General features: G+C 45.0%; 10 non-coding genes across 10 annotated transcripts in view; all 10 read right to left on the reverse strand.

Moving 5' to 3' along the window:
- The window catches only part of LOC118963583, a 119-nt gene extending 21 nt beyond the window's left edge, over positions 1-98 (reverse strand). The window contains exon 1 of the ribosomal RNA XR_005050759.1: positions 1-98. This exon is cut by the window's left edge and continues 21 nt beyond it. This is a non-coding gene — a ribosomal RNA (5S ribosomal RNA).
- A 177-nt stretch (positions 99-275) lies between these two features.
- Positions 276-394, reverse strand: LOC118963613. The gene has a single exon (XR_005050786.1). It is a non-coding gene; the product is annotated as a 5S ribosomal RNA (ribosomal RNA).
- Positions 395-654: 260 nt separating this feature from the next.
- Positions 655-773, reverse strand: LOC118963614. Its single transcript, XR_005050787.1, has one exon. It is a non-coding gene; the product is annotated as a 5S ribosomal RNA (ribosomal RNA).
- Positions 774-950: 177 nt separating this feature from the next.
- Positions 951-1069, reverse strand: LOC118963615. Its single transcript, XR_005050788.1, has one exon. It is a non-coding gene; the product is annotated as a 5S ribosomal RNA (ribosomal RNA).
- Positions 1070-1329: 260 nt separating this feature from the next.
- LOC118963570 lies at positions 1330-1448 on the reverse strand. Its single transcript, XR_005050744.1, has one exon. It is a non-coding gene; the product is annotated as a 5S ribosomal RNA (ribosomal RNA).
- Positions 1449-4047: 2599 nt separating this feature from the next.
- LOC118963622 lies at positions 4048-4166 on the reverse strand. Its single transcript, XR_005050795.1, has one exon. It is a non-coding gene; the product is annotated as a 5S ribosomal RNA (ribosomal RNA).
- Positions 4167-4342: 176 nt separating this feature from the next.
- LOC118963571 lies at positions 4343-4461 on the reverse strand. The gene has a single exon (XR_005050745.1). It is a non-coding gene; the product is annotated as a 5S ribosomal RNA (ribosomal RNA).
- A 2599-nt stretch (positions 4462-7060) lies between these two features.
- On the reverse strand, positions 7061-7179 carry LOC118963623. Its single transcript, XR_005050796.1, has one exon. It is a non-coding gene; the product is annotated as a 5S ribosomal RNA (ribosomal RNA).
- Positions 7180-7439: 260 nt separating this feature from the next.
- On the reverse strand, positions 7440-7558 carry LOC118963584. The gene has a single exon (XR_005050760.1). It is a non-coding gene; the product is annotated as a 5S ribosomal RNA (ribosomal RNA).
- A 176-nt stretch (positions 7559-7734) lies between these two features.
- LOC118963551 lies at positions 7735-7853 on the reverse strand. Its single transcript, XR_005050725.1, has one exon. It is a non-coding gene; the product is annotated as a 5S ribosomal RNA (ribosomal RNA).
- Positions 7854-7857: the final 4 nt, after the last annotated feature.

The following is a 7857-nucleotide window of genomic DNA, read 5'->3' on the forward strand; positions in this document are numbered from 1 at the left end:
CCAGGCGGTCTCCCATCCAAGTACTAACCAGGCCCGACCCTGCTTAGCTTCCAAGATCGGACGAGATCAGGCATACTCAGGCCGGTGTGGCCGTAAGCGAAAGGCAATCTCAAAAAGTGGATGAAATTGCATATACTGTAGCCATAATTTGTAGCACAGATTGTTGGATGAAATACAAACTAACCTTGCTTACTTATTTCAAAGCGAGGGCACATATTTCAGCCTTGTGGGAAAAAACGGACAAAGAGTTGAAATTCCACAAGGCAGTGACAAAAAGCTTACAGCACCTGGTATTCCCAGGCGGTCTCCCATCCAAGTACTAACCAGGCCCGACCCTGCTTAGCTTCCGAGATCGGACGAGATCAGGCGTACTCAGGCCGGTGTGGCCGTAAGCGAGAAACTATCTCTTGGTGCACTATGTAAAGTCAAAGTGAGCCTGATTAACAGCTGTTGCATTTCCACCATTTAGATAAGCATCTTTGTGTCACTCAAAAAGTGGAAGAAATTGCATATACTGTAGCCATAATTTGTAGCACAGATTGTTGGATGAAATACAAACTAACCTTGCTTACTTATTTCAAAGCGAGGGCACATATTTCAGCCTTGTGGGAAAAAACGGACAAAGAGTTGAAATTCCACAAGGCAGTGACAAAAAGCTTACAGCACCTGGTATTCCCAGGCGGTCTCCCATCCAAGTACTAACCAGGCCCGACCCTGCTTAGCTTCCGAGATCGGACGAGATCAGGCGTACTCAGGCCGGTGTGGCCGTAAGCGAAAGGCAATCTCAAAAAGTGGATGAAATTGCATATACTGTAGCCATAATTTGTAGCACAGATTGTTGGATGAAATACAAACTAACCTTGCTTACTTATTTCAAAGCGAGGGCACATATTTCAGCCTTGTGGGAAAAAACGGACAAAGAGTTGAAATTCCACAAGGCAGTGACAAAAAGCTTACAGCACCTGGTATTCCCAGGCGGTCTCCCATCCAAGTACTAACCAGGCCCGACCCTGCTTAGCTTCCGAGATCGGACGAGATCAGGCGTACTCAGGCCGGTGTGGCCGTAAGCGAGAAACTATCTCTTGGTGCACTATGTAAAGTCAAAGTGAGCCTGATTAACAGCTGTTGCATTTCCACCATTTAGATAAGCATCTTTGTGTCACTCAAAAAGTGGAAGAAATTGCATATACTGTAGCCATAATTTGTAGCACAGATTGTTGGATGAAATACAAACTAACCTTGCTTACTTATTTCAAAGCGAGGGCACATATTTAAGCCTTGTGGGAAAAAACGGACAAAGAGTTGAAATTCCACTGGGCAGTGACAAAAAGCTTACAGCACCTGGTATTCCCAGGCGGTCTCCCATCCAAGAACTAACCAGGCCCGACCCTGCTTAGCTTCCGAGATCGGACGAGATCAGGCGTACTCAGGCCGGTGTGGCCGTAAGCGAAAAGCAATCTCAAAAAATGGATGAAATTGCATATACTGTAGCCATAATTTGTAGCACAGATTGTTGGATGAAATACAAACTAACCTTGCTTACTTATTTCAAAGCGAGGGCACATATTTCAGCCTTGTGGGAAAAAACGGACAAAGAGTTGAAATTCCACAAGGCAGTGACAAAAAGCTTACAGCACCTGGTATTCCCAGGCGGTCTCCCATCCAAGTACTAACCAGGCCCGACCCTGCTTAGCTTCCGAGATCGGACGAGATCAGGCGTACTTTTTTTTTTTTTTTTTTATTATTATTTTTTTTTATTATCAAAATTCTCATTTACATTACATACAAATTTAATATACACAAACCATTGTAATCAACAAAATACACAAACCATTTTAATCAACACAATACTAGACATTGGCAGGCACACAATTCACCCCCTGTCAAATCAATCAGAAAGCCAAATTAATGAATATACCAAAACCAAGATTATACAACCATTTGCATACAATACTTTGTTAAACCAAATTCCATAAGAATAGAGGGTTTCAAATCACCTCCTTATCAAGTAGAACCTAAGACATTCTCAAAACAATTCCTTCAAAATGTTTACTGAATATCTCTTAAACTTTACACATCAAACCCCATGCACCAAACCACCATCCTCCCCCACAGTAATAAATCCACAATCCTTCATAAACACACTCTCTAAATCCTCCTGCTTAGACCTATACATCCCCATTCTACCCACAGTATCTGCACATCATTTAAATTAGACATAACTATGTTTTACCAAAATAGCTACCCCACATGCCCGCACAGCACCTCTACTCACGTACATTTGTCCATTCCATCTCTGCCTTATTTCACCCATACACTGCTCAGTCCAATGAGTCTCCCTAAGACACAACACATCCGCAGAGAAGGCATCCACCAACTCCAGCCTCCCTCCTAGTCCTCAATGATCAACCATCCATCTTCTTTTTCTTCTTAATTATCATGTTCCTTTTATTCTCCAACCTCCAAATCCGTAAGCTCTCCCTCTCTTCCTCCGTCAGTTCTTCTTCAAACTCTTTACGTTTGCGAGAGTCATCCCTTGCAGTATCCACCTCCCTAGAGGAGCCCCCCTCTCCCCGTGGATCGCCCTCCAACTCCACATCGTCTAGGCTTGAGCTTATCCCTCCATCCTTGGGTGCCTCCCTTCCTTCAGTACAAGGCTCCGTCTCCACTTCCTCCTCTGGCTGCCTCTGTTCTTCGTCCTCCTTCTCTCCCTGGGGTTGCTCACTCATGCCAATTTCCTCCCCAGCTTCCTCCACCTCGTTCTCCTCCACGACACTATTTGCGCTGAAATCCTGTGATGCCCAGTCCTGAGCACCTTCCCCATGGGGACAGGAGCACTGCGCTACACCCCTCCCGCATCCAACACAACCTCGCTCTCTCCTCCCTTTGCACTCTCGTGCGTAATGCCCCTGCTCACCACACTTATGACATACGAAATCAGGGCACTCTCGTAGTACGTGCCCTGGCTGGATACACAGCCTACAGACCTTGACCTGCCGATCGTGTATTACTCTGAAGTACTCAGCCCCTTCCAACGTTTCAAATTTGGCAGAATATGGCAACGAGCGCACAGTGTCTGTGAACCTAACTTTACAGAAGCGCGTCCCATCAGCAATGTCCGTCCCCGGCCAGTAGCGCCTTTTCACCGGCGATATAGCAGACACACCCCATGCTCTTAGCCGCTCTGTGATGTCCTCGTCTGTAATATATACTGGGAGGTTTAAGAAGGATACAACCATCTCATCCAGCGATAGATCCTTTGCCATGATTCGACAGCTCCGGATTTTAAATCCATCCATCAGTTTTTCTTTCCCTCTCGCACTTGACAGCGTCACTTCAAATCGCTTTTCATCTTTGACCCGACAGCCGCAGACCAGTCCACAAACTTCTTTAATCCCTCTCAATACCTCCATCATTGTAATCTTCTCTTCTCCCATAATTTCAACAGCCACTGTTAAATTCTTTTCATATTTTTGCGCCTGTCTTGCTGCAGCGCCATTATCCATGTTTCCTTTGTTCGTAGTCTTTTTTCCAGCGTTGGTCAAAGCCATTGTATCCATCCGAATAACGACAGGAGGAAAGTCCCCCAAACAGCAATATGCTGCCGGGGAACAACCCCAAACTATAAATCTAACTTAATCAATTTACAAAAAAGAAATTGTACTTCAAAAAGCTCAAAACTCCAACACAAACTCTCTAGAGCAAACACTCAGTCTCAGCGCAATCACTCACACGTGCGTCAATTACCCATCAACAGGTGCGTACTCAGGCCGGTGTGGCCGTAAGCGAGAAACTATCTCTTGGTGCACTATGTAAAGTCAAAGTGAGCCTGATTAACAGCTGTTGCATTTCCACCATTTAGATAAGCATCTTTGTGTCACTCAAAAAGTGGAAGAAATTGCATATACTGTAGCCATAATTTGTAGCACAGATTGTTGGATGAAATACAAACTAACCTTGCTTACTTATTTCAAAGCGAGGGCACATATTTCAGCCTTGTGGGAAAAAACGGACAAAGAGTTGAAATTCCACAAGGCAGTGACAAAAAGCTTACAGCACCTGGTATTCCCAGGCGGTCTCCCATTCAAGTACTAACCAGGCCCGACCCTGCTTAGCTTCCGAGATCGGACGAGATCAGGCGTACTCAGGCCGGTGTGGCCGTAAGCGAAAGGCAATCTCAAAAAGTGGATGAAATTGCATATACTGTAGCCATAATTTGTAGCACAGATTGTTGGATGAAATACAAACTAACCTTGCTTACTTATTTCAAAGCGAGGGCACATATTTCAGCCTTGTGGGAAAAACGGACAAAGAGTTGAAATTCCACAAGGCAGTGACAAAAAGCTTACAGCACCTGGTATTCCCAGGCGGTCTCCCATCCAAGAACTAACCAGGCCCGACCCTGCTTAGCTTCCGAGATCGGACGAGATCAGGCGTACTCAGGCCGGTGTGGCCGTAAGCGAAAAGCAATCTCAAAAAATGGATGAAATTGCATATACTGTAGCCATAATTTGTAGCACAGATTGTTGGATGAAATACAAACTAACCTTGCTTACTTATTTCAAAGCGAGGGCACATATTTCAGCCTTGTGGGAAAAAACGGACAAAGAGTTGAAATTCCACAAGGCAGTGACAAAAAGCTTACAGCACCTGGTATTCCAGGCGGTCTCCCATCCAAGTACTAACCAGGCCCGACCCTGCTTAGCTTCCGAGATCGGACGAGATCAGGCGTACTTTTTTTTTTTTTTTTTTTATTATTATTTTTTTTTATTATCAAAATTCTCATTTACATTACATACAAATTTAATATACACAAACCATTGTAATCAACAAAATACACAAACCATTTTAATCAACACAATACTAGACATTGGCAGGCACACAATTCACCCCCTGTCAAATCAATCAGAAAGCCAAATTAATGAATATACCAAAACCAAGATTATACAACCATTTGCATACAATACTTTGTTAAACCAAATTCCATAAGAATAGAGGGTTTCAAATCACCTCCTTATCAAGTAGAACCTAAGACATTCTCAAAACAATTCCTTCAAAATGTTTACTGAATATCTCTTAAACTTTACACATCAAACCCCATGCACCAAACCACCATCCTCCCCCACAGTAATAAATCCACAATCCTTCATAAACACACTCTCTAAATCCTCCTGCTTAGACCTATACATCCCCATTCTACCCACAGTATCTGCACATCATTTAAATTAGACATAACTATGTTTTACCAAAATAGCTACCCCACATGCCCGCACAGCACCTCTACTCACGTACATTTGTCCATTCCATCTCTGCCTTATTTCACCCATACACTGCTCAGTCCAATGAGTCTCCCTAAGACACAACACATCCGCAGAGAAGGCATCCACCAACTCCAGCCTCCCTCCTAGTCCTCAATGATCAACCATCCATCTTCTTTTTCTTCTTAATTATCATGTTCCTTTTATTCTCCAACCTCCAAATCCGTAAGCTCTCCCTCTCTTCCTCCGTCAGTTCTTCTTCAAACTCTTTACGTTTGCGAGAGTCATCCCTTGCAGTATCCACCTCCCTAGAGGAGCCCCCCTCTCCCCGTGGATCGCCCTCCAACTCCACATCGTCTAGGCTTGAGCTTATCCCTCCATCCTTGGGTGCCTCCCTTCCTTCAGTACAAGGCTCCGTCTCCACTTCCTCCTCTGGCTGCCTCTGTTCTTCGTCCTCCTTCTCTCCCTGGGGTTGCTCACTCATGCCAATTTCCTCCCCAGCTTCCTCCACCTCGTTCTCCTCCACGACACTATTTGCGCTGAAATCCTGTGATGCCAGTCCTGAGCACCTTCCCCATGGGGACAGGAGCACTGCGCTACACCCCTCCCGCATCCAACACAACCTCGCTCTCTCCTCCCTTTGCACTCTCGTGCGTAATGCCCCTGCTCACCACACTTATGACATACGAAATCAGGGCACTCTCGTAGTACGTGCCCTGGCTGGATACACAGCCTACAGACCTTGACCTGCCGATCGTGTATTACTCTGAAGTACTCAGCCCCTTCCAACGTTTCAAATTTGGCAGAATATGGCAACGAGCGCACAGTGTCTGTGAACCTAACTTTACAGAAGCGCGTCCCATCAGCAATGTCCGTCCCCGGCCAGTAGCGCCTTTTCACCGGCGATATAGCAGACACACCCCATGCTCTTAGCCGCTCTGTGATGTCCTCGTCTGTAATATATACTGGGAGGTTTAAGAAGGATACAACCATCTCATCCAGCGATAGATCCTTTGCCATGATTCGACAGCTCCGGATTTTAAATCCATCCATCAGTTTTTCTTTCCCTCTCGCACTTGACAGCGTCACTTCAAATCGCTTTTCATCTTTGACCCGACAGCCGCAGACCAGTCCACAAACTTCTTTAATCCCTCTCAATACCTCCATCATTGTAATCTTCTCTTCTCCCATAATTTCAACAGCCACTGTTAAATTCTTTTCATATTTTTGCGCCTGTCTTGCTGCAGCGCCATTATCCATGTTTCCTTTGTTCGTAGTCTTTTTTCCAGCGTTGGTCAAAGCCATTGTATCCATCCGAATAACGACAGGAGGAAAGTCCCCCAAACAGCAATATGCTGCCGGGGAACAACCCCAAACTATAAATCTAACTTAATCAATTTACAAAAAAGAAATTGTACTTCAAAAAGCTCAAAACTCCAACACAAACTCTCTAGAAGCAAACACTCAGTCTCAGCGCAATCACTCACACGTGCGTCAATTACCCATCAACAGGTGCGTACTCAGGCCGGTGTGGCCGTAAGCGAGAAACTATCTCTTGGTGCACTATGTAAAGTCAAAGTGAGCCTGATTAACAGCTGTTGCATTTCCACCATTTAGATAAGCATCTTTGTGTCACTCAAAAAGTGGAAGAAATTGCATATACTGTAGCCATAATTTGTAGCACAGATTGTTGGATGAAATACAAACTAACCTTGCTTACTTATTTCAAAGCGAGGGCACATATTTCAGCCTTGTGGGAAAAAACGGACAAAGAGTTGAAATTCCACAAGGCAGTGACAAAAAGCTTACAGCACCTGGTATTCCCAGGCGGTCTCCCATTCAAGTACTAACCAGGCCCGACCCTGCTTAGCTTCCGAGATCGGACGAGATCAGGCGTACTCAGGCCGGTGTGGCCGTAAGCGAGAAACTATCTCTTGGTGCACTATGTAAAGTCAAAGTGAGCCTGATTAACAGCTGTTGCATTTCCACCATTTAGATAAGCATCTTTGTGTCACTCAAAAAGTGGAAGAAATTGCTATACTGTAGCCATAATTTGTAGCACAGATTGTTGGATGAAATACAAACTAACCTTGCTTACTTATTTCAAAGCGAGGGCACATATTTCAGCCTTGTGGGAAAAAAACGGACAAAGAGTTGAAATTCCACAAGGCAGTGACAAAAAGCTTACAGCACCTGGTATTCCCAGGCGGTCTCCCATCCAAGTACTAACCAGGCCCGACCCTGCTTAGCTTCCAAGATCGGACGAGATCAGGCATACTCAGGCCGGTGTGGCCGTAAGCGAAAGGCAATCTCAAAAGTGGATGAAATTGCATATACTGTAGCCATAATTTGTAGCACAGATTGTTGGATGAAATACAAACTAACCTTGCTTACTTATTTCAAAGCGAGGGCACATATTTCAGCCTTGTGGGAAAAAACGGACAAAGAGTTGAAATTCCACAAGGCAGTGACAAAAAGCTTACAGCACCTGGTATTCCCAGGCGGTCTCCCATCCAAGTACTAACCAGGCCCGACCCTGCTTAGCTTCCGAGATCGGACGAGATCAGGCGTACTCAGGCCGGTGTGGCCGTAATCAAAA

The sequence above is a fragment of the Oncorhynchus mykiss genome, unplaced genomic scaffold (assembly GCF_013265735.2).
Source record: "Oncorhynchus mykiss isolate Arlee unplaced genomic scaffold, USDA_OmykA_1.1 un_scaffold_861, whole genome shotgun sequence".
Lineage (NCBI taxonomy): Eukaryota > Metazoa > Chordata > Actinopteri > Salmoniformes > Salmonidae > Oncorhynchus > Oncorhynchus mykiss.